This window comes from Amblyomma americanum, chromosome 10 (genome assembly GCF_052857255.1).
Source record: "Amblyomma americanum isolate KBUSLIRL-KWMA chromosome 10, ASM5285725v1, whole genome shotgun sequence".
Lineage (NCBI taxonomy): Eukaryota > Metazoa > Arthropoda > Arachnida > Ixodida > Ixodidae > Amblyomma > Amblyomma americanum.
This window is the reverse complement of record NC_135506.1, coordinates 65,675,373-65,702,282: the sequence shown is the minus strand read 5'-3', so window position 1 is coordinate 65,702,282 and position 26,910 is coordinate 65,675,373.

Here is a 26,910-nt window from a genome sequence, read left to right as displayed (position 1 = left end):
AATCGCGCGGAGTATTTAGGGCGAGTCAACTGGATCCTCGCGCTGCTCATAAATGCGCCCCGGCTAAAAAGCAAGCCGTCACATCCTTTCGCGGGTGAGCTCCGTGCATCGTGGGTGGCGAAAAGGCTTCGGGCTTCGCAGCAGATAAGCGCCCCGTCTCCCTTGTGAGCGCTCGTATACCTCGCTATCAGTCTAGAAATCGCGGCGACCCGAAACGACGTCTTGGTAGACGCGGGGCCTAGGGGGTGTTTTCTTGCAGAGCCCGCAGTACAGTAAAGACAATGGCACCACAAGCCCCGAGAGCGGAGTTTCTTCCCTTTTCCTCTTTCGTCGTCGACGAGAGTCCACGCTCGATTAGATAGCTGGATGTTGGCCAAGCAGCGATAGCATTGTCTTGCACAAGACGGAAAGGGACCGTTTTGTCAAGCGACACGGACTGATGCCATTGTTCGGTCGCCGAGATTGTGTCGCGTTCGTTGTGACGGAGGAAGGGAAAGGAAAAGAGGCTTGTGCAATTTCTGACTTTGTTTTTTTCAATGTATTCAAACGTTGTAAATCTTTCCAAGAAAACAAAAAAAAAGGAACCGAAAGGCTCGCTGGATGCCGCGTCTTAAAGCAGAGCGTCTTTGACCATCCTGCGATCGACCCTGATGTATGAAATGCGGGCTTTCGTTGAGGCTTGCCATTTGATGTACTAATCACGCACCACTGAAGGTTGTGCGTTCGACTTCCGCTGCTGCTCGAATGTGTGATGTGATTGTAAAAGCCTGTATATTTCAGATGCGTAAAAAAAGTATACATGTGGGTCAACTCATCGGCATCATTCAGGTATTTGAACGTAACTTATAAGGTAATTAACTTTCAAAGGACTGATCTTTTCGTGTAAATGATCTTCATGGGCGGCAGGAACAACGCGGCCTGTGCGGAAGCTTTAGTGACTCGAAACCGCCACCTGTTTTGCAAGTGTACAACTTTCCCAGTGATGAGTGTTTGGGACGTGTGAGTGTTATATAGAAGGGTATTTTGTTGTTAATTAGCTACAAGTAAATAGCAACCCCACAGGAACAGCGGTCACGTAGAGAACTTAGTCATCTTGGAACACAGCAAGCGCTAGTCTTCACTATTGCCTAAATATATACAGCTGCAGTAGCCTTGTGGTTGAGCACTGGCCTCGTATGCAGCAGGTGTTGGGTTCGACACCCGTAGTCACCGGGCACCCGACGGTGCAGCCTTTCTCGTGGCCTGCATGGTGTTCGGCTTCTCTCGGCTGAAATGCTCGGGAAGATTGGTCTCTGACGCCGCCTCGTAAAGGCCAAACGTTTCCAGCCATGACACTCCTTGATTAAGCTGCACTTGCTCTAGCGCTCGCCAAATTTAACATCATCACATTGCCCGTAAATATTTATACACCATCAATTAATTATTAATAGGCCACCAGTTGCTCTGAATGAGACCACACTGGTTAGTTAATTGTGTGCAGCCGTTTCCTTTAAGAACATAGTAAAATGCTGCAAAGTTCGACTGGAGCAATGTACTAAAAACCTACTAATGAACAGCGTGTGCCACCAACGTTGTATAACGTTGCGAGGAGACCATCCCCTGTATTTATGTACACCAAGGAACATGCAGGATTCCCGGATTCCCTTGCTTCTAGACGTTAGACGTCCAAAAATACTTGCCTTCTGCCGTTCTAGCGTGCCTGTTTTGATTTTATTAACCGTGTGTCGATAAGTACAAATGCTTACAAAGCACAAAAGGGAGTGAATCAGTGTTCTGCTCTGATCGTAACCAGCAGAACATAATTATTTTCAATAGTTTGTATTGCACTGGCAGCCTCCGCGATGGCTCACTTGTTATGGCGCTCGGCTGCTGACCCGAAAGGGGCGGGTTCGATCCCACCAGCGTCGGTCTCATTTTGATAGGGGCGAAATTCTAGAGGCCCGTGTACTGTGCGATGTCAGTACACGTTAAAGAATCCCAAGTGGTCTAAATTTCCGGAGCCCTCTACTACGGCGTTCCTCACAGCCTGAGTCGCTTGGGAACATGAAATCCCCATACACCATAACCCATATTCCGCTGGCGGGAGTAAATACGGCGTCGCTGAGCACCGTCCTATGATGACGGACGACAAAAGTGCGAATGGAATAATATGGTTTTGCGTGACACTTGTGTGATCCCAAATCAGGTATATGCAGCCTATAGGTCATAGTGACGCTGCCTGGGCTTACATGTGCTGCGCGCATTTGCCTCAACTGCAATAAGCTGGACGACAAAGCAGCGACGAAACTCGACCTCGGGGCTGCCGCCGCGTTTCCTCGGCTTTTGCGGCCCGCTGCGGCGCCCATTCATTGGCTTCCTCAAGCGACGCTCGTGGCGTGATCCCAACAGAGACGTCAGTTTATCCTTGGCACGAAACAAAGTGCACTTTGTCACTCTGCCTCTCTCTCTCTCTCTCCCGCTTCCTCGGCCAAATAGGCACTCGTCCTTGCTTCACGAATTATGGGAGAAGGTAGCTAGGTACAGCGGTTCTGAAAAGCTTCTAAGCCACGTAACCTAGATGAGACTCCTGCTGGTTGAGGAAGAGTCTGATCGAAGACCTTTCCATTCGGCACACGCAGTTGTAATACTATGTGCTGTTAAAAAAAACGGGACATTTAAGCTGCACTTCATTGATATGACCCTATAGCGTTAATTATTTAACGGCCATATACGCGGAATTGGTCATTCTGAACATTACATTCATATGTCCCTGGAAGTCTACATGCCACTCCTTGCGCTATAGTGCAGTGGTTAAGAGATGCGCCACTACCCTGCGATGGCAGCTGCTGCCACCGGTCGGTCTTGTGCGACCCAAGTCGCTCTCCCCGGGCAACCTCTCGCGATCATTAATTTAACTTCCACCTGCCAGGGTGGTTAGTTTGCTCACAATCCGGCGGGTAGGTTGCGATCACCCCACAAGGTCACGTGACCAAAGTTGCCAACCTAGGCTGCTTCTCCGAAGGTGGCTGCCTGGGCCACCCTACGACAGCCTATTGCTCGCTCACAATAATAATAATTATAATAATAATTGGTTTTTGGGGAAAGGAAATGGCGCAGTATCTGTCTCATATATCGTTGGACACCTGAACCGCGCCGTAAGGGAAGGGATAAAGGAGGGAGTGAAAGAAGAAAGGAAGAAGAAGTGCCGTAGTGGAGGGCTCCGGAATAATTTCAACCACCTGGGGATCTTTAACGTGCACTGACATCGCACAGCACACGGGCGCCTTAGCGTTCTTCCTCCATAAGAACGCAGCCGCTCACAACGCCGACGACGGATTTTCCGCGTACCGGTGCCTTTAACGCTATGGCGTTAATAGTTTCTTTTTGGACTGTTGCGAGCGGGTACACCTCCGGCGAAGGTCGTGCCACATCTGCGCTTCCACCGTGGTGCCACCAGGTGTCCGCAACAGTCCAGCGAGCAATATGGCGACGCCCAGGGAGAGCTTAGTGGAATACAGTCGTGTGCCGCCTTCTGCGCACGCGCGTTCTTCTGGTCCAGAATCTTCAACCCTGAGCACCGCTCTGTATCGCACGCAGCTGCGCAGAGGTCGTGCGCTGAAGCGCGCGTGCCGCCATCTGGCTCCGCAGGCAAGGCTTATTTCCGCAACACGGGTGTGGGAGGGGAGGCGAGCGCTCTGGAAACGACTACCGCAGCAGGGAGGCCCGCGCGGCACTTGAAACGAGCCGACGGCGAGATGCCAACGTCATCGTGCGCGTCGTTATTTTCTGCCCAGCGCCAGGGCACGCGTCCCACCGCCCGTTTGTCTCGTCCATCTTCGCGCCGTCTCCGACGCCACTGTCGTGGTCCCGCACGCTGCGCCTTCGCCCCCGCGTGCGTGCGTGTGTGCGCGCGCGCCCGGTTGTGTCTTTTCTGCAGCTGGCGAAGACGAGGCGAGGCCTCTTTCCGCGGGTTCTCTCTCTCTCTCTGCAAAGTCTTCCGCCTTCGCGAAGACGCATCTTTGCCTCGTATTTGAGCATCGTCGCATCTTTGAGCGTGGTCTTGGACGCTGGCACCGTCCTTCTTTTCTGACTTCCTTCCCGAACGCAAACCGCACGCTGTCGCCACTAGGAAGGACTGCCATCGGTGAGCCGGCGCGTGACCGTTTCGCGCGGCTTCACCGACGAGGCAGTGACAAACTGCGCGCGAGTGTTGTGCCTGAGGGTGCGTGGAAGCGGCAGCGTGTGGCGCTGCGGTCGCTATACTTGGTTTCTTGACGAGGACGACGTCGCTGTGTACGTTGTTCCATTTCGCACCCTTGGCTTGACTGCCGGAATTGCATTTACAACGGTGGTTGCATTAGGAAGGTTCTGAGGTGCTAACGTCGTCGCTGTCGTAACAGGGAATTCAGTGACGTCACCATGTCGGGATAACATAATCTGGGAATGCGCTAGCTCCCCAGGGGCTAAAGCAAACATAAATTGTAGAGAAGCCTGGGAAGCCCTGCTGCGGAGCGAGGTCTCTGCTCAACAGCAACAAGCCATCCGCCTGGCGACTGAAGCCGCGTAGAGTCAAGACCTCTTTGTCTGCTTGTGATCGCGGAGGTCCCCGTCCTCTAGACCTGGGTGCCGGGTTCGGAGAGTAGGGGGCCTCCTTATCTGGTGGAATATCAAAGTTGTTATCATCATCATCATCATCATCATCATAACATTATGAGAATCATTCCGGACTAATGAGGGTGGTGCATTCCTGCAAGCACTGCATCTACTGGCCCGTACACGAAAGTGTGCCAGCTGGTGCCTCAGGATCATGTGCGTGGTCCTAACAGGACCCACTAGGATGTAAACGGGGGCAGGGGGGGGGGGGGGGGGGGGGGGGCTTACACGGTTATTGCTGTCACTTCATTGCCGGGAAGAAGTGGGAAAGTTCGGGAATTCATTCAGCGACAGTTGGTGAAACTACTTCCCACGGCGGCGCTCGTTGTAGTGCTATATATGTGACTATGGTCAGGTAAAAATTAAATCTTAAGTGAATCTGCGCCCATATACACAATCGCCGCACGCTATTCCCGCGCCGCAAGAATGTAGTCCGTTGTCGATGCTTTCCTTCCTGCCAAAACAAAATGCTAATCATATGACTAAACCATTAACGCAATAATTTGATGCATTTGACTTTAACAGAGTAAAACAATACACTGATTTTTTTTTTACGGCTCGGATGGATTAGCGGAATAAAGCAGAACCGTGCCGTTTTTGTCGACTGCTGCATTTTTTAGTTGTATTCTACTATCGGGCCTCTGCGGTCGCCGGATATGAATCGGAACGGTGGCGTACAGATGCAGGCTAGTTGGTATCCACGACGTCCCCAATAATTACCGCACCGCAACCGTCGTTTTACGGCACTCGATAAAGCCGCCAATGTTTGTACTGTTTGTTCATTCTTCAAAGGTGCCGGCACGCGGCTCCACCGATTTGTTTGTGAAAATTGAAAACTGCGTTTCGATGGGGGCGAAACTCAAAGGCGCCCATGTTCTGTGCGATGTCAGTGCACGTTGAGGATCCCCAGGTGGTCGAAATTAATCCGGAGCCCTCCACTACGACACCTCTTTCTTCTCTCAGTCAGTTCTTTATCCCTTCCCTTACGGCGCGGTTCAGGTGTCCGCCGATATGTGAGACAGATGCAAGACGTATTTTTCTCACCGGATGGCGACATCCCTCTGTGGTCGTCGGGCGGCAGTGTTGGGCAGATAGAGGACGCCTTGCAGGAGGCCGAGTCAGCGGTACATAAGTATGAAGAAGAGTGTGGCCTTAGGTGTGCACCCACTAAATCAGAGCTGCATCATATCACTGGGTATAAAAAATCGGCAAGCAAAATTGAAATATACATAGATGGAACTTAGGTCTCGGAGGTAAAAAACATCCGCGTGTTAGGGCTACAAATCAACAACAAAGGTAATAATGCCAAAGCGATTAACAAACTAAGTCCACGTGCGAGCAAATCAGTAGGATGATTGGCAGCGTATCTGGTAAGCACGGTGGACTCATGGAAAAGGAGACGTTACGCCTGGTGCAGGCTTTCGTCATTAGCCGAATAACATATGCTGTGCCCAACCTCAAACAGCGGCAGAGCGGCAAGAAGAAATTAGACGTAATAGTCAGAGCGGCCATCAAGAAGGCGCTTGGACTCCCGTACAGAACGTCCACTGATCGACTTCTCCACCTTGAATGCATAACACGCTGGAAGGACTACTCGACGCTCACCAAACAAGCCAAATAATTAGGTTATCAACGACCAAAGTTGGTAGACGAGTCCTCGAGGATCTGCACATAGCGCTGCCACCAACAACAGAAGACAGAGAGGACATTCTCAAAAACTGGAGAGATAAACTACTAGTTAAACAAATACCAAAAAGCATGCATCCCGAGCACAATCAAGGTAGGAGAGAAGCCAGAGCTAGAGCGATATAGAAGTATTACGGCAGAAAAAATGGCGCGTATTATGTGGACGCGGCGGGCCCTACGCAAGAGGGCAGCTGCACCGTCGCGGTCTTACACGAGGGAAAGCAGGTGGATGGACTCTGGGTGAAAATTAGTAAAGTTGCGTTAGCCGATGAAGGGGCGACATCGCTTTCAGCCACTCACTCCGACGCCATGCACGCAATTTCTGATTCTCAACACGCCTGTAGAAATCATATAAGAGGAAGAGTAGCGCCGCTTGCCAGTAGAATTTTAGCAAACGCGCAACATAACTCAATGCAGGGAACAATACAATTGCTATGGGTGCCCGGACACCAGGGAATAGAAGGGAACAAGGCTGCCCACACAGCCGCTTGAGCGTCTCTCCCCCGGAGTTCCGCTGACTTCGCAGACTCTGTCGAGACTCCAGTACCGAATCCGCTTGCCACATGTGCAGACATTACAACTTATCTGCGCTTGAGTAGGGAGATGTTCCCAGAGCCCGCCAAGGGCCGGGATAAAACTGAGGGACGACACCTCAGAAGGCTGCTAACGGGGTCGTTTCCAAGCCCTGCGATTCTAAAACACATTATTATTATTATTATTATTTACAAATACTGCAGGCCCTATTCGGGCCCAAGCAGGAGTGGGTACATACAACAACGTAAATTACCACTGCCAATTAGCAATTAAGAACACAACAAAACATGTACATACATCATTGTAACACTATACGTAACAGAAATAAACATGCACGTACAACAGTGCAATACGTAAACAAAATAACAATGAAAAAGCGTAACGCAAAAGAAACTGCTTTCATTGCGGCAATTTTAGAGGTCAAAGAAAAGGTTATTTGAAAGCTGAACGAACGATTCTGTTGTTTTAGCGTTAACAACTTCTTCGGGTAATTTATTCCATAGTGAAATTGCATGGGGAAAAAGAGAATATTGATGGATGTTAAGGTTACTAAATGGTTGCTTAATTGTTTTGTTGTGGTTTGTACGAGCAGAGCGCATGGGGGGCTCGGGTAAATAACATTCACGCGCTATTTTGTAGTGACCATGGTACAGCTGATATAAAAATTTGATGCGAGATACAATTCTGCGATGAACTAGTTTTTTCAATTTCGCCCTGTCGCGATGAACGGACACGCTTGAAAAACGCGAGTATGTGGAGTATATAAACCGCAAAGCTAAATTTTGCACTCTTTCTATTTTCTTGATTAAATATTTTTGATGAGGGCTTCAGATTAAATCCGCATATTCTAATTTTGGTCTGACAAGAGTTTTTTATGCTGTTAACTTGACGGTCGATGAAGTACGGCGCAATTTCCGTTTCAAAAATGCCAGCTTTTTTAGCGCGTTGCTGCAAACGTTTTCTATATGGGGTTCCCAACTTAAATTGCTTGTGAGTTTAACACCTAAATACTTCACTCGCTGGATTTTATGAATATAAGAATTATTAATAATATAAGCAAAATCTAAGGGTTCTTTCTTGTTGGTAAATGTAATAGCTGCCGTCTTCAAAGTGTTTAGCTTCAGTCCCCATGTTTCACGCCATACGCTAATTGAGTGCAACGCGTCATTAAGTCTTACTTGGTCGGAGTGATGATTTACACTAGTATAAATAACACAATCGTCCGCAAACAACCGGATCTTCACAGGCGATTGAACAGATAAATAGATGTCATTGATATAAACTAAGATCAACAAGGGACCGAGAACTGACCCCTGTGGCACCCCTGAGTGCACTTCCAGTGTACCAGAAACGCAGTCTTTAACAGCAACGTATTGTTTTCTTGAGGACAAATAAGATTCTATCCAACGGACGATATTGCGTTCAGTGCCCATTGAGAGCAGTTTAGTTACTAAATCGGCATGCGGAATTACATCGAACGCTTTGGAAAAGTCCAAAAACACTGCATCGATTTGACCCCTCATATTCAGCTCATTCATAAAATCATCCGTTATCTCAGCTAACTGTGTTGATTTGCATGTTGATTTGCATGAAGTAAATGGTCATTCTCTAAATGTGTTATAATCGGTTTAAATAAAATATGTTCTATCAGTTTACAAGTTGTGGATGCTAATGAAACTGGTCTGTAATTGTTTAGTTCTAGAGGGGATCCAGATTTGTGAATCGGAACTATCCTTGCAAGGCGCCAGTCATCTGGTATCACACAGGATTCTAACGATGTTTTATATATTACATATAAGTACTCTGCTACCCAGATTGCGTATCTGTTGAGGAAAACATTAGATATTTTGTCCGGACCTGATGACTGTTTTATGTCTAGATTACGTAAAAGACTAAGGATGCCGTTTTTGCTTAAATCTACTTCGGGCATCGGATTACGAAGCGTGTAAGGTTGCAAGTGCGCGTGCGATGCGTTTATGGTAAACACCGATTGAAAAAAGGCGTTAAATTCATTAGCAATGGTCAAAGGATCGTCAATGCCTGTGCCAGATGTTCTGATCTCTGTGATGCCGCTTTTATCTTTAGATAAATATTGCCAGAATTTCCTTGGTTGCTCCGACATGAAAGAAGTCGATGTGGAAGAAAAGAACTGATCTCTTGCAGCGCGCACTTTATCTTTGAAAGTGCACACTAGACTTGCAAGTTGTTTCCTGTCACCACGTTGTCGAGAGCGTTTTATTTTGCGTTTCCGATGTATCATATTACGATCCATCCACGGGTACTCCCTGTTGATGCGCTTTTTCTTCAAAGGCACGTAGGTTCTTTCACAGTGCATGACTATGTCTTTAAACTTTGACCACAGCACATTAACGTCATTTGTCTCATTAAAGGAAGGGAATAAAGATTCCATACAACTAATAATTCCGTCATCATCAGCATGCGTATAGTCTCTTACAAATGTGTCAGAAGGCTTAACATACGATCGCAAGCCCGAAATAGGACACTCAAGAACAAGTAACTGATGATCAGATATACCGTCCTTGACACTGACTGAGCAGTCTGGAAGCGAGCTACTTGCAAACGCAAGGTCAAGTACAGCAGAGCTGGAAATTCTTGTAGCATCCAAAACCAACTGGGTTTACGAAAACGTAAATGCAGTTAGTAGTAATGACTCAGCATTTTTGGAATCTGCCGTCATGAGAAAGGCTGCACCAGTTAATTCCTGGAAGGTTAAAATCTCCTGTTGTAAGGATGTTGGAACGCGAATTTGTTTTTTGCAGCAAATAATCATATAAGGAATCTAAGTATTCCTGAGGAGCATTCGGAGGCCGATAGACCCCTCCTAGTAATATAGTTTTTCCAAAAAACTTTATTTTGCACCGTATGCTTTCATGATCATTGATGCCGTTTAAGCGTGTGAATTTAATGTTATTCTTTATTGCAATTGCAACTCCGCCACCCCTTGATCCTCTGTCCTTACGGATAAGCGTGTACGAAGGAGGCATTATTTCTGAATTTTGCACATCGGAATGCAGCCAGGTTTCAGTTACCACCAGGACGTGTGGTTGATAGGTCAGAATTATATCTTCAAGGCTCTGGATCTTATTCGGTACACTGCGTGCGTTCAACGAAACAAGCCGTAGCGTCTTGACGGATTCCCGTCATTTGTTATCTAGCTTACGTGTGTTCGCACGTGTGGGTCGATGAGAGGAAGTTTCGGGTTGGGCAGGCGCAGATGATTTGGACAACTCTATTCTGCGATTGCGCGTTGCGTCCCATACGTACAGCCTGTCATCAACTTTGAGCTTATCGAAACGAAGGGAAACCTTAGAACCATTGCTCTTTTCTTCAGCCGCTGAACGCCATAATTTTGCACGAATATCCCGAATGTTTTTGAAAAATCTTCCGATATAGCTATTTTTGTGTCCTTTAATGCGAAGCAGGATGACATAACCTTTGTTTTGTCTACGTAGTTAAAAAATCTCAAAATGATCGGACGATGTCGCTGTGCATGTTTTAGGCCAATTTGGTGAATACGCTCTATTGAGTTTACTTCAACACCTAGAATCTTTTTAAAAATTTCTTCGTTAACTTTCCGCTCCAGTTCTACTGAGTCCTCCTCTGGATCTTCCTTTACTCCATATATTACGATATTGTTGCGACGACTTCTGTTTTCGAGATCATCTACCTTTTTGGTTAACTCAAGAACTAGTTTGTTCGTGTTATTGCAAGCTTCGTCCACTTTCTCCAACCTTTGCGCACAATTCTCAATTCGGCACAGTTCTTTCTCAATTTTGGTAATCCTGGTTTGAATATTCTCGACTGTCGATTCTACCTGTTTCAGATTATTAGTCAGCGGAGCCAGTGTCTTATTAGTCTTTGTTTGCTCTTTCAAAATTTTCTTAAGTAATTGGTTGTTTAACTGTGTCTCAGACTCTGAATCAGAAGTAGGACCAGGATTTAGCTCTATGTCTCCGGATGTTAGTAGCAATAACCTGATCACATGTAAACAGTCACATAATAGACCGAACAACCAATGTGGGCTTGGCAACACCGTCAATATGACTGTATCATCTCTAATAGAAGAAGTTAGATACTTGTCACCAACCTGGGCAAAAAGAATCGGGATCAGCATCCTTCTGTAACCGGTGTCACCAAGCCCACTGAAGGAATCTTGCAAGAGCGTCCAGTATTTATGCCTGAAGTGGTCGCTATCCGATGATGCCACCGAGCTGATACGCTGACAGGCTTGATAGACCCAACTTTTTCGGGGTACTGTAAATTTTGTGAGATGTGAGCAGACGCATAGCGTATGTTATCAGCCTGCCAGAAAAATCCGCAAATAAAGAGAGTAAATCAGCCAACGGGAGAGGACTGGGAGGCGACCTTGTCCGGCTGCTTGGACCTGGAGTCCCAGAGGGCTCTGGTTTAAAGAGCGCAGGCAGCGGCTACCGCCAATGGTGTCCCGGAATGAGGGCTACCACCCAGTCAAGGGAGCGCTGCAACCCTCCACCTTCCTCTAAAACGCGCCCAGTGCATTCAATAAAGTTTTACCACCACCACACCACCGGAGGGCTCAGCATACGTGGTACGAAAACCACGAGTTTTCTCTAACGACATGGGGGCTATTCAAGAAGGAACTATTGAAAGCATTCACGAGTGTCGTGATGAAGGAAAGAACCGAAGGCATCCTACGAGTCCAGGGTCCAGCTCCCGAACGAGTCCGTCCTCGGTTACGTCAAAGAATGAAGCGTCTCTTTAGTCGCGACTATCTTGACCGCGGAGAAGAGAAAGTTAAGTTTCTAATGTGCGGCGTCAAGGAACAACGCTTTGCTGGCCTCGTCCGCCCGCCGCTGCGGAAAATCGCCGATGAATTCATGCAAGAAGCCTGCAAGATCGAGAAGACCGTCGACGTCGGAGCTCGGCAGCACAACCGCCATTCTTCTGCCTGTGCAATGTGTGCGGACATGACGACCACCACCAGCGACAACTTGCGGGAAGTGATCCGCGAAATCGTCCGAGAGGAGCTACGCCGATTACTGCCATCCTCCGCACAGCCCCCAAGCGGTGACTGTCATCGACGTGGTGCAGGAAAAAGTGCAACAGGCACTTGGCACCCCGGCGGCCACATAACCCCCGGTCATGACTTACGACGCTGCAGTACGCACTCTGCAACCCCAACGACACCCCCTACGTGCTCTCCGAGATGAGCCGCTTGTTCAGGAACGCCGCCTCACTGCCCCCGCCCGCCCAGCCTAAGAGCGACGCTCAAGCCCCAGGAAATGCGACGCCTATAGAGGAATTCAGAAAGCAGGCCACTGTGCTTCCATTGCGAAGAGGCCGGCCATATTCTTCCTCACTGCCTGGACTGCCGGTACCACTACGGGACAATGCTATTCACGACAATGCCAGTTTGCTTTCCAGATAGTTTTCCGTAATGTGTGAACAGTTCCGCCACTAACAGCCGCGGGGATTCAGATCGCACAACGTCAGTCAGTGCCGCTGTTTATTAAGTCGTGAAACATAGCTTTTTCCGGGAAAGTGTTTGCCTGTACCATCCGCATGCTCTTGCCTGGCTGTCGTCACCGCGATGGGACCATTGAATACGAACTCTGTCGGCGCGCCACGAGTAATTTCTATTTTCCTAATGAACGCGCGCAGTTACGACATACTCCGGCATTTCACTTCAGTTTAATCATCTATGGCGGCCCTTTGGTTCGCAACAAATGGGGCTTTACTATTTAGAGCAGCATTGAAGGCATCGGCGGGGGAAAAATGCATTGGTCATGAAATTCGCAGACTGACTGGAGGGAAGTGACGTCGCCTGACCGGACGTGACGTCACTTCCGGTAAAGGCGTCAACAGCTTCCAATGCTATGGCACTGCCAACACACAATGGAATTATGTGAATGGCGGGTAATTTTTGCATTCTTGGAAATAAGAGGCTCTTTTTTAGTTTGCGAGTGAATGTAGTGCTCAGAGCTGCAGCGCATTTTCTTGACATTTCATCCAAATGATTATTAGCTCTTCTTTAGTGAACAATGTCAAGATCACAGATTCGCTACTGTGCTATCTACTGCGCATCTGCAAACCATTGTATGCCGGACACACTGTTCTGATGTATATAGTTTTTGCATGAAATATTACAAACGCTCTTACTGTGTATTGGGCTGACGCAGTAGCGATGAGCGACGGATTAGATAGACAAATTTAACCACACGAAGGCAAGGAGGCGTCCTACTCTGTACTGGGGAAGGGGAAAAGGAGAAGAAGAAAGAGGGATCATCCCGTGGCCAACCAAGCAGTATCATAGACGACCAGCAGTTCCTGTCATGTTGACATGGGGCATCTGCTGGACAGACTGAACGGGCGTGCTTACCTCTTTCAGAACGGACAGGAAAGCCGGCTGTCCGAGCACGCCGTTGTGACACAGTATATAGCTACTAGCGTTCCGCTACCCTGCAATGTGTCACTGGTTCGAACCTCTGTCTGGCAGCCGCAAGTCGGTGGAAGGTCAAAACGCTTGTGTGTTAATATTGCGTTAGCCTATACTGCAAAGTAAAGCGGTGTCATTCGCTGAGTCGTGGCTCACAACTGCTAGCTCGGTTATGACGCACAAAAATAAATCATTTCTCTCTTTTTATTTTTGCGCCGCCACCTTGCACCTCACTTCTTCGTTTTAAACCTGGCCTACATATATTGCTCAAAGTGAGGCTTCCTCGAACGAAGGGTCGGCCCGTTCTCCCGTAGCACGATGGCGGATGAGCGTCGTAAGATTTGTCAGCAAGCGAAGAAAACAACCAACCGGCTGCAGAACAGCCGCAGATGCATCGTTAGGGTTTTCCAGCCCTTGGAATAATTAAAAGTTTAAAAATGAATCAATTTGATCATTCATAAGCCAAGAAATACAGAGGAAAAAGAAAATTAGAAAGAACCAAAAACTGAGAGCACGAAAAGAAAGAAAGAAAGAAAGAAAGAAAGAAGGAAGGAAGAAGGAAGGAATGAAGAAAGCGAGTAACGAATGAAGGAGGAAAGAATGAAAAAATGAATGAAAGAAAGAAAGAAAGAAAGGAAGAAAGAAAGGAAGAAAGGGAGGAAGAAAGAAAGAAAGGAAGAAAGAAGGACGGAAGAAAGAAGGAAGGAAGAAGGAAGGAATGAAGAAAGCGAGTAACGAAGGAAGGAGGAAAGAAAGAATGAAAAAATGAATGAAAGAAAGAAAGAAAGGAAGAAAGAAAGAAAGGGAGGAAGAAAGAAAGAAAGGAAGAAAGAAGGAAGGAAGAAGGAAGGAATGAAGAAAGCGAGTAACGAAGGAAGGAGGAAAGAAAGAATGAAAAAATGAATGAAAGAAAGAAAGAAAGGAAGAAAGAAAGAAAGAAAGGGAGGAAGAAAGAAAGAAAGAAAGAAAGAAAGAAAGAAGGAAGGAAGAAGGAAGGAATGAAGAAAGCGAGTAACGAAGGAAGGAGCAAAAGAAAGAATGAAAAAATGAATGAAAGAAAGGAAGAAAGAAAGAAAGGGAGGAAGAAAGAAAGAAAGGAAGAAAGAAGGAAGGAATGAAGAAAGCGAGTAACGAAGGAAGGAGGAAAGAAAGAATGAAAAAATGAATGAAAGAAAGAAAGAAAGGAAGAAAGAAAGAAAGAAAGAAAGAAGGAAGGAAGAAGGAAGGAATGAAGAAAGCGAGTAACGAAGGAAGGAGGAAAGAAAGAATGAAAAAATGAATGAAAGAAAGAAAGGAAGAAAGAAAGAAAGGGAGGAAGAAAGAAAGAAAGGAAGAAAGAAGGAAGGAAGGAAGGAATGAAGAAAGCGAGTAACGAAGGAAGGAGGAAAGAAAGAATGAAAAAATGAATGAAAGAAAGAAAGGAAGAAAGGAAGAAAGGAAGAAAGAAAGAAAGAAAGAAAGGGAGGAAGAAAGAAAGAAAGAAAGAAAGAAGGAAGGAAGGAAGAAGGAAGGAATGAAGAAAGCGAGTAACGAAGGAAGGAGGAAAGAAAGAATGAAAAATGAATGAAAGAAAGAAAGAAAGAAAGGAAGAAAGAAAGGAAGAAAGGAAGAAAGAAAGAAAGTAAGAAAGAAAGGAATGATGGCATGAGTTTGGTTCGACACGCGAAATTATCTCAGAGTTGTCGCCAAAAAGTTTCAGATCCTAACGACTAATTTCTTGGACCGCAGAGACCACGGCTAGAGCGCAAGCAAATATCCTTCGGCCGCATGCACTGCATATAGTGTCGTAAACCATCGTAAACCAGCATCCGCTCAGGCCGCTGTGACTGTACGGGCAAACAATCCGCCACAAAACGGGTGCCACGAGCCAGAGCGCCTTTTAAAGGGCACTACATGAAGAACGTTTTTCAATTGAACTGTCCGAGCAGTGCGAGAGAGAGAGAGGGGGGGGGGGGGGGGGGGAGCGATTTGCGAGCGTACTTCGCTCCCTATATATGAGGCCAATCCCTCAGCGAATGAGCAAACAGCCGCTTACGAGAAGAACTACGCGCGCAAAGCGCCGACGTCGCCGACGGGCAATCGCAATCTGTGCCTTCCCGAGCGCCTCCCGACACACACACACAGTGGGTGCGGCTGAAGCAAGCGTCCGTGCTCGCGTGTGTGTCTGCCTGGAACGAACGCGGCGCGCGCAGCTGTTCAAACAGCGGCGGTAGAACCACCACCACCTTGGAGCGAAAACCGAACGCGGCCCCGAGCTGCTGGCTTTTTCGCGTTCGCGGCCGAGGAGAACTCGCCCCAGCAGCGGCACGCTCGCGGACAACGCCAGTTGGCAACCTTCCATCTCGCCGCTTCGTCAGACTCCTTCGCCTTTCTTGCTTTATTCGCGCATTCGCATTTTCGCTGTGAACGCGCGGACCGCCGTCCTGCACCTGTTTGCGGGGTTTTTTGATTCCCTCTCCCCGAGGCGGAAAAGCAGCTTGGCGAAGACCCGAAGCAGTGACGCTGCGCGAATGCGGGGCGGAGTTCTCGGTGCTGCGCTGCATGCTTCGGCTCGTCCGTTGATGCGCGTGTCCCTTGCCTCGTTGACCTCGGTGTTGAAGAGGGGTCACGGGGTTCACACGTGTCAGCAGGGGCCGCTGTGGGTTGCGGAGACAGGTGAATGCGGCTTGGGTATGCCAAAGCGCGGCGCCGTATCAGGCCTGCCTGGCTGCTACGACGGGATGGAAATAACTTCAGACGGCGCCGAAGGAGGGCTGGACGCTATACAGTAAAGTTCCCGAATGGAGGGGGCTTTGTTCACAATCCTGCGAATATTGTGTGCGTGAAGAAGGGACCCGTAGCGGGGCCGAAACGTCTTTTATTAATGCGAAAGCATGACTAGGGTATGTCGGCAGCTGACGTGTCCGCAAAAAGTGTACGCAAAATGTGGAAGCGAAATATGGAAGCAAATGTGTCGCACGATATGAGGTCATCAGCTAGTCTATAGTAGCCATAATTGAAAGTGTATGACAGTCGGTACATAAATAGAGTGCGAGATCATTGTCATGGTAATGCGAGTCATTGTAATTGAGTCATGAGTCTCAATACATGAGTCATGACCGGAATCATGATTGAAAGGGTATGACAGTCGGTGTATAAATAGAGTGCGAGATCATTGTCATGGTAATGCGAGTCATTGTAATTGAGTCATGAGTCTAAATACATGAGTCATGACCGGAATCATAATGAATGTGGTCATGACTGGAGTCATTGTATGAGGAAGGAATTGAGTCGTGGTCATCAAAGTCATGATACCGATCATTGTTATGGTAATGTGAGTCACCGTAATTGAGTCATGAGTCCGAAGTCATCATGCAGTCATGGCCGCAATCGTAATCAATGTGGCCATGACCGGAATCATTGTCTGACGAAGCAAATGAGTCGTGGTCATCAAAGTGATGATCATAAGTCATGGACACAAAATGGGGGAGAAAAAGTGCTGAGTCCTGTTCACGAAGCGAGTCAGTAAAAATGTGCTTAGTCTTGGGCCACACAATGGGTCACAAAAGGTTTAAGGTGGGGTTGATGTGTCCACCGCGATGTCGAGATAGGAGAGCCGCTGCGCGCTTTCCTTTCCTCAAAACACATGCTTTCGCGTTTCTCCACGTAAGCAGACTTAAGTGCCCTCAGAATTTTTTTTAACAAGATTTGTTGGCGCTCGATACTTTCCCGCCAAAAAGACAAAAAGCTACAGTAGGATACAACTTCAAAAAAAAAAAATATCAGCGGTTGGTAATAATAGGCCACACTGCATCTCGTCGGGTCCTATATTATTTCGCTTACTAGCCGCAGCAGCGAAAGGAAGTCACCTTTTTAATCTCTTTAATCTCTTTAATATCTTTAATATCTCACATTTTTAATCTCTTTAATATCTTTGTGTGCCTTCTCTGCGCGTTTTCTCGAAGCAATTAACCCTCCTTTCTTCTCTCAGTTTATCAGTCAGCAGTTAATGGAGGGCATTAAATGAATGTAAGGCCGCTGTGAGACAGTTCTTTTCGTTTAATTCAATTCGATTCTAATCATCCGCACTTCTGGTACCCTTGTAACACCGTTGTCTCGAGAGCCCTCGAACCGATAGTCAAATCGACTCAAAGGAAAGCTGAGCACTGCTACACGACCGGCTCCGATGGCCATCGAGTCGATAATCTGTGCAGTAAACAGAGCTGCGAATAACTCTATCGATACTTCGAAGGCCTTCGAGCGGCCGTTGCTTGCACCATAGACAAATTGAAGATAACTGACCATGTCAAGGTTACAATTCTACGTTCTGAAACGTTGAACTGTAACCTTGGCATTGCCGGTGGCCTTCAACTTGTTCAGTATCATGGCTGACCAGACATATTTTCATCGAACCCTAGACTAGCTTTCTAAAAAGAGCATGATTGCTACCACTGAGCATGTCCAAGAGAAGAAGTTCGTTTGAGTGGTGATTAATGCTACTGTAACATAAAATTTTTATCTTTAACAGTTTCAGGTTAAACTTGTTGCATGATTGTTAACTTGCCTGCGAAATTATTGGCGGCGACGGTGGTGCCAGAACAAGTTGGCGAGAGATTATGAAATCTCTCGACGGCGATCAAGTTTGCCGTGTAGCAGCGGCAAAACTCCTTCGAGTTCGATAGCGACTGTGAGTCTCTAAAGCTCTCTATTCAATAACCTTTGAAAGTTCCCGTGTAACAGGGGTTTACGTCTGACTTGCAGCCAAGGGCATGGGGCATTAATGTGCAACATAAAACTCGGAATGAAATCGACTTCGAATGTAATAACCATACCACGACGCCCCAGTTGGTATGGATAAAAGAGCGCCATACCTCCATATACACCCTTGCCGTATAGGTCTGTCATTACCGATACAGTCAGGAACAAAGCTCTTCGTGCTTAATATATGCCCAATTAGAGATGTGTGCTCAGCAGTGTTTTAAGCAAATAGCACCACGTTTTTGCGTAGGCCTTTCTAGTCCAATCAAATCATGTGTTTAAAAATAAAGGCTCGATGTTTAATAAAAACTACGCTGAAATAGTCCTGAAAATGTTCCACAACAGCGGGATAACTTCCTGTTTCCGTGCAGTTGCTGTGTTGCTGTCAAGAAGAAAATTCACGTAGTGACACTTAGCGGCTCTTCTACTTCGTAAGCTATAGAGAACATCCATGTAACAGCGCTCCTAAGATGTAGTCTTACGCGGAAAATCTTGCATAACATGTGAATGTTCTCGCGAAGCACTTACAACGGAGCAAACGACGTGCTTCCGCGTACTCCGATCGTTCTTGGATTAGTTAGCGGCTCCGCCACAGTGTGGCCTCGATTTCATGAAATTCGCCATTAGGGTAAAGACAGGGTGGCCGCAGGACGTTTCATTTTCTTTCGCTTTCATGGGAACACACTATTACTGTAAAGGACTGTGCACGCTCGTGTTCTGCTACACTATTACTGTAAAGGACTGTGCACGCTCGTGTTCTGCTCTTAATATCAGCTAGCCCATCATTAGTAAGCCTTTGTTCTCCAAGGCGCGCTGCTCTCTGTGACTGTAAATGCTACCGCTATACCTCAACCGGGCCTGGAAGAAAGGAGGGACACCTCAACCGAGCCGGTGAGGGAAGGAAGGAAGGTGGAAGTGAAATGAGATAAAAAAAGCTTTGGTTTATGGTTCGTGGGGTCTAACGTCCCAAAGCGACTGAGGCTATGAGGGATGACGCCGTGGAGGTCTCCGGAATAATTTCAACCACCTAAGGATCTTCAACGTGCACTGAAATAGCACGGCACGTGGGCGTCTTTTGCGTTTCGCCTCCATCGATAAAATTCAGGGGAGAATCTAGGTAATCTTACGTGCATCAAGGCGAAAGCCTTTGTGTCGTCCTGTTGAGCTCTCTGTAACAGTCCTGATACCTTTTAATTAATTATTCCACTACAAGTAATTGTTTAATTTATTATAATTATGTTATCACAGTGATTACTTGACATTAATTAATCATATATTGATTATGATATTCATTGATGACACTACTGATGACTTTAGGTGACATTTAGTTGGGTGACAGGTGACATTTGTTAGGTTTAGGCAACCTAAAAAGAATGAAAAATAATAAGCCCATGCCTGCACCACTGACGTACAACAGGCTTAATCCAATCTTAAAATCAATGAACAGGCCCGAAGGCGATGGTATACTTTTGCCACCCGCAGGGGGGGAAATGAAAAAAAAAAATGAGGGGGAGGGGGGGGGGCAAAAAGCCACATATCGACCCACAGCCGGGGGAGCGGGCCCGGGGAGGCTCCCCTGATCTCCCCTGGGACGTAGCGGAAGGGGTTATGGGAATCGGGATGGAAACGGGGACAGCAAGTTTTTGCTCTGATCTTTCATTAATCTCTATCGACTCCATTACTGGCCTGCCTGGCCAGGACATGGAGAGCGTCAAGATTGCCCAATGGTGCGGCCCCGCTCACGGGATGTCCGACCACCCACAAACGCAACGGGCTCGGACCTCCAGAGACAGGAAAACCTAACCCGGGGTCAGATACCTCGGGCTCCTCCGCGACTTTGAGGCTTTATTTCGGACCTGCCAGCTACTTGCCGTCGAGTGCTTTTCGCGGTTTTTCGGACACCGGAAGTATGCGAGGTGTGATCCAGCCAGTAGGAGCTTCTTGTACACGTTTCCTGCGGACATGTCTTGAGCTCACTAATGAGGAAAGAAAGGTTCTCGCCTTAAAACGAGGCCACCGCGATCGGGTTCGTACCCGGGTACTCAAGCTCGGTTAATGTGGAAGGAGGGGTGAGAGTATACGGGAGAGTGTAGGAATATGACACGCGCTGAAGGCTGAGGCGTCTGCTGTGAAAGAACGAGTACATATCGAAAACTAAGAAGAGTGCTTTATAGCCACGCATATATACATACCGCTGTCGAAGTTTGTATCTGTGTATATCGCGAAATGGAAATGCCTGCGCAGCTGTCATTGATTCTCCCGTTGCACATTGGTAACCGTCCTGTGGGCTTTTTCTAATGCCTCTCCGATTACGAGCTACTTTATAGCAATGGAGATACGCAGAGCAAAAGTCACTATTTTGCGGCGAAGAGCATGTGCACATTCCTGTTGCCGTGTCCAAGCGTATAAGTCCAAGGAAAAGAACAATACTTGACTTCATTTTCCTTAAAGACCTCTTTCTCGAGGTATTATATAAGGGATGGGGGTTACACATATTTCATAGAAAGAAAGAGAAGTACAGGTCATTGCCTTTGAAAATGGATTGACACGGCTTCAAGAAATGAAGGTGGGCATGTGATGGCGGTGGCTTCGTGGGGAAGGACATTCCAGTCCACAACTGTTCGTGGAAAAAAAGATCCCGAAAAGATTGCAACGTGGACAACAGGGCGAGTTATCTGAAACGAATGGGCAGCGCGATGAGATATGTGGGTGCGATGTACAATGTAAGGTGTTTTATTGAGGGAACTGCGAATAATTTTTTGCAGCAAACAAAGGCTGGCACTGCGGTGACGAAGTAAGAGGCTTTCAAATCTGGAGTTTTCCTTCAGAGATTAAACGCTGATTGATTACATGTATCGGGCATGATGCACGAAACGGACGGCAGGGCTTTGAATTGATTCGATCGCATTTGTAAGGTATGTCTGAGGTGGGTTCCAGATGCGGCTGGCGTACTCAAGTTTTATCTGATAAGTGTTTTATACCCCTGTTACACGGGCACTTGTAAGGCCTTAGGAATTAAGGTCCTTTGCCCCAAAGGCGCATGACGCGCATCTACAGGGCAAAGCGTCGAGACCTTTTCGAAAAAGGTCCGTAGCCGCAAAGGCGGCCGTCAGCGGCCTTAAAGTTGCTTAAAGGAGGAACCCAGACAGCAGCGCCAGCTAGCGAGCTGAAAGAATAAAAATTTGACGCAATTTTTAGTTTTGAAAACGTAAAAAAAATATATAATTTATCTTATTTAATGGTTAATTTTGCGTTACAGTGCACTTAACCGTAGAGGAGGCTATGACTTAACACACCTACACTGCTAAGAAAGGACTTGACTTGAACGCTTTTCAGCAGCCGCATCGACACACACGTGCTTGCGCTTCTAGCTTTGCTGTTTTTTCTCCGTTTGCTCTTCATGGCAATTACACACTTCGTTCAAGCGTCTTGTGGTTCGTGGCTCATGATTACGGCAGCACGCCTGCCAGGCACAACCTAATTTCTTTGAAATACGCACAAAGACACAAGCAACAAAGCACGCTTCTCACACACAACGAGGAGCTGAACGGAGAAGTGCGCCTACCGTGGTCGGACCGGGAACGATGAAAAAAAAAAAAGAAACTTTTGTTTCAAAATATCCGTTTTTCACCGTCAGAACGCTCGTTTACTATCGTGATAGCTACTTTTTCAAACATACACGAAAGCATTTTTATCCTCCTAGCTGGAGTGCTACCGTCTGCTTTAATTTCATAATGCTACTAGCGCCGCTTCACACACAGCGGTGACTTTTGGCATTCACGGAGGCCGCGTTCTAGCTCCTTTGGATTTGCCGTGTAGCAGCGCCGCTGTTCCTTTTCGGTTTTCATCCTTTAGTGCATTAAGACAACTTTACGGCAAAGGCTGTGAAGAAGTCCCGCGTGACAGGGGTATTATATGTCTGAAGTTTCTCGTGTTGTGGTGGTTGACGGAGGTGACGTTTCATGAAACCTAAAGACCTGCTGGTGGATGCGCCAATAGGCAGGAGCGCTCGTGCTAAGCCCGCAGCCATTCAGGCTTATAATCGCCATCTGTCATAGCGTCGAGATGTTCGGCTTGCCGTCACGTAACAAAGTGATGTTAGTTATGTGTGTGCACCAAGAAAGATTGCTGCAGAGGGAGATTCCAATAGAATCATGACTGGACACGTTCTGTGGAAGAGTTAGCAACTTCATATGAAAAAACAAAGGGGTTACGCTGGCGAGTAAGAGAGACGAGTTTACATTTTTTGGCTTTTAAATCATTAGCCAGCGATCACATCATCATTGGACTTGCTTGAGTTCATGCTTAGAGCTATATTATCAGAGATATTAGGAATTTTCGGATTGATTAAGCAGTCGTAGGCCAAAATTCTTGTCTGGCAGTGTACATGAAGAGGTAGGTCGGCAATGCATCGGTGATGAAAAGCAGATTGGAAAGACGGCACAAAATCATGTAGTTCATTACTAAAAGCAACGTATAGTTTCCTTTGTCATAGACGCCGATAGTTTCGCTGAAGGTTTGGCGGGGCGTGGAAGAGAACTTGAAAGTGGCGGAGATAAATTTATGATCACTAATTTCGCGCTGGTAGGTAAGTGATGTTTGATTCTCAGGGTGGTTTGTTAGGATTAGCTCTAGAATGTTTGATGTTCCATCAGTACCACTAGTGGGTTCAAGGGCCATTTGACTGAGATTAAAATTTATACACACATCAACAAAATTTCTTGCTCGTGAGTTTCCAGCCGTCAGTGGTCCTACATTTTGCCAGTCAACGCACGGCAAGTTAAAGTCGCCAAAAAGAAGTTTTGCGTTAATAAGATGTTTGGTAACCTGGACAAGCGTGTCGCTTAGTTTTTCGGTGAACCCTGGCTTACTGCTTGGGGCCGTATAGCATACGCCAATGGGACAGTTTCGTAAGGAGCGCTGCATTTTAGTGATACTATTTCCAGATCAGAAATAAAGATAAGAGTTCAACGTATTCGTTTGTTAACGACGATAAAAACACCTGCTCCTCGTGTGGCCTTTACGGTCGTTTCAATAAAGGTTAACATCCGGCATTTCGTCTAGAACCTCGCTATCTTCAACTTCGTTTGTGAGCCACGTTTTGGGTACGTGATTAGTATGTCGCTGCCAGAAGCCCAGACAAGATTAGATAATGTTTCGTGCTTAGGAAGAAAACTGCGAGCATTTTCGTAGATTATCGAGAAAGAAGGGTTGTTTTGAGGCATTATTACTGGCTGATTGCACGCTTTCGGACGGCGAGATGATTTCTATAAGATTTCGTTGGCAGCTTGAGATTGCTCATCAAAAATATAGCGCTTTGGTCCTATGCGGAGGATTTTATATCGCAGCGAAAAAGTCCCGGTTATGTTTTTCGCGAACGCAGTAAGTATCTTGCGTGCATTGCAAACAGGACGAGAGAAGGCCTCACCTGTACAAAAGTAAGTGTTTTTGAGCTTTGGGCCTTTTAATGGAATGGTTCCTTTAGTTTCAAAAAAAGGCAAGTTTCACTATTATTGGCCTTTGACGGTCTGTGCTATGTCGGATAAGGCAATGAGCGCGCTCAATATCATTGGGCTCTAATTCCTAGCTCAAGTATTGAAAGCAGTGATCTATAATAATCTTTCCGGATTGCTCATAGATTTCTTGTGTATTTGGATGGGGGAGGCATCGAAATAGAAGGTTGTTCCTTCTCGATTGGCTCTCGAGGTCATCTAGGCGCGAGTCAAGGACGGAAGGCTGGCGGGTGGCGCTTGTAGCGTTTGGTTGAAGGCTTTTAACTTCTGTTCGTATGTTGCTGAGGCACTGACATTGAATTTCCAGGTCTACAATTCGGTTACTTAGGCCGGAAAACGTTTTAGCAGTTGATGATAGTTGATTTTCGAGACCCTCTACTTCAGTGATGAACTGCGGTTGACGCGCTGTTAACTTCAGTAGTTCAGCCAAAATAGTGTCAGTATTGACGGTCCTGGGTTCATTTCCACGTCGCCAGAAAGTATCAACAATGCGAGGATGATATCTGCGCATTCAATAGCAAGACGAAAGCAACACTGTGGGCTCGGCAGCTGTACCAGGCAAATATTGCTTGCTTTATTAGAGAAAAGGGGATACTTGTTACTAACCTGCATTGCTAAGGTAAGCGTGTTACCGACGTGTGCAGTGGCACAGCCGCAGTGCCCGCAGTGCGCGGGGGGTGGATGTCGCTGTTTAATAGGGTACGTGTTCCAGGTTGTCGGTAACGATCGGGTTGCTGATTCTGGCCCGAAGGTCCGGTTGTCGATAGGGGGCGTTCTGAAGTGCTGTCAAACGTTGGTGTGCAGGGGACAGGAAGCCATGTCGCCATCTTGAAGTGATGACACGAATGCCAAGGTGATGACCGGCGTACCAAACACTAAGGCCGCAGGATAGCACAGGCGAAGATTCTGGCGAAAGTCTGCATTGCCAAGGTAAGCGTGTTAGCGACGTGTGCAGCGGTACAGACGTAGACTACCAGCAGGCAAGCGCAGGACGAATTGCTAATGTGTAACTTCTAGCCACGACTGCCATATCCGCCTCCTTTCCTTCATTAACTCCGTTTCAGGAAACCATGATGATGATGATGATGATGATGGATTTTTATGGCGCAAGAGTATGTATGGCCGAAGAGTGCCATTGCACAAGGTATTTTTTTGATTACTCAAGGTGGGGTCAGACCCATTTCCCGAGCATTTCACCCCTCATAAGCCGAGAACCAGGCCAGGGGAAAGCTTGTACCCATTGTATCACCGGTGGGTGGCCGGCGGCACTGGGGATCGAACCCCGCGCCTCCCGCATGCGAGGCGGATGCTCAACCACTTTGCCACCACTGCGGTGTTTCAGGAAACGTCAGCCTTGTTGTTTACCAGTCGTCGAATGACACGTCCCCACACTGGGTTGTCGTCCGAGAGTCAGCTGCAGGCGTACTGTGGCTGGAAATCAACCGCAAATGATTTTGCACTTACTGCTTTACTGCTTCTTCTCTACGTATCGCGTGTACTACCTGCCTCAGCGTGTACCTGTCTACTAGTGCACGTTCATGGGCATACGCTCGTAGCTTGCGGCGCTCACAAGTACGGCGTCTTGTTTCTATTTGCTTCACGTTCTATTCGTTTTCGACTTCGGTGTGTTTTATCTTATGGCACCAGTTTATAACAGGCGTTGTCGTGTGGACTTCTCAGTACTGCTTCCACAATATGGGCGTCGCAGTGATGGTTTGCTGCCAGTGTTGAACAGGCATTGGCTGTAACAATGGTGCCACAGTATGAACAACGGTGAAGGAATCAGATATCTCCTTTTAATAGCACACGAAGGCAGTAAACCAACAAGAAAACAAAAACAAACTTCTCAGCCTCGACCATGCGAAGCGATGAAATGCTACCCCCTTTTCCTGCACCTTAATCAGCGTGAACTCAATCCAAATGGCTACACTGCACCGGCTATCTTGGATTATATGCCCACATAGAATTTCTGGCCCACCTGGATAACACGTCCCTTGGTCAGTATGTGAAGGCTGGTGATTTTCAGTCACCACACAGTACTACACCACCGCCAACATCCTACAGCCTACGTACGTGTCGCGGCACCCATGACTATCGTTCCTGCAGTCAGTGACTCTACTGGAGATCAGCAACTAGTGACATCTGTTGGCCGCCAGTAGAGGACATCGCGTAACTCAATGAGGATATTTTAAACTTGTAATTTTGTGAAAAGTAGAGGACTACCTAGTGATTCTGCGGGAACATGGTGATTTTGAAGGCCCTCCTCCTCCTCCTCGCTTCAAAATCGGGCGTCTCAACTGCATCCTGCGCTCCCGTCAACTATTTCAGCGGCCATAGAAAATCAGTGGTATGTATTCAACATTGTAATTTTGTGCAGACATTATAAGTGTTCAGCGTCACGCGACTAGTTGTGGCAACCATGATAACTGGAAACGTTTTTCCAGATTTGCTCTGTTTGGATTCACAAGAAATCTTTTCAAAGTATAGGAATGACAGTGTGCTTTATGGTTAGTACCTACGAATATTCATTTCTGCTAAGCTCGTTCTTGGAGCAATTTGAAGCGTGGCGGTGATTAGGCGGCAAACACTACTCGCACAAGCTGTCGGCTCCAGCTCGCTGTTTTATTCCTGAAAACCGAACGCAAAATTGAAGTCGAGATAAAAATAGCGAAATAAACACTTGCGCCTGGAGGTCGAACTCAGAAGACGTGCCGACTTGACAGCGATGCCCAAAATGTACCTTCAATATCTGAAAAAAGGCGGCGCGTCCACGCTGTGGCAACTTGTACTCGAGCAGTGTCTTCCCTGCGCACTGCAGCTGTCGTGGTCTAGTTTTTGTAGAGACGAAGGAGTCGAGGTGCGTCTCGACGGCCCTCCCTCGATGCGCAGTAGAGCGCACCGACGGTCTGCTTTCTGTGTGTTGCTCGAAAAGAAAAGAAAAATACACGAAAGAGAGTATGTACACCTTGATCAAAATCACGAACGACGTATGCATTTCCTCTTGATTCTCTTTTTGCACCCTTAACCGCTGTCTGTATCGTTTGTTCCATAATAGACAGATACAGATATAGACGGGATAAATAAGAACGAAGAGAAAGAAAGGAAGAAAGAAGAAAGGAAGAAAGAAGGAAAGAAAGAAGAAAATACAGAAAGAAAGAAAGAAAGAGAAAGAGAGAAAGGAAGGAAGAAAAGGGCGCCGGCCATATTAGCGCCAGCAAAAGGCTCAAGCAAAGCCGGGGGTGCGGCCCGTCACACAGACCTATACCGAAGTGGACCGCATACTCCCCGGCTGGGGAGCAGGTGCGCGGCTGAGGAACCCACCGCCGTTCTTTGATTCACCCCCCCCCCCCCCCCCCCCCACCCTACCCACGC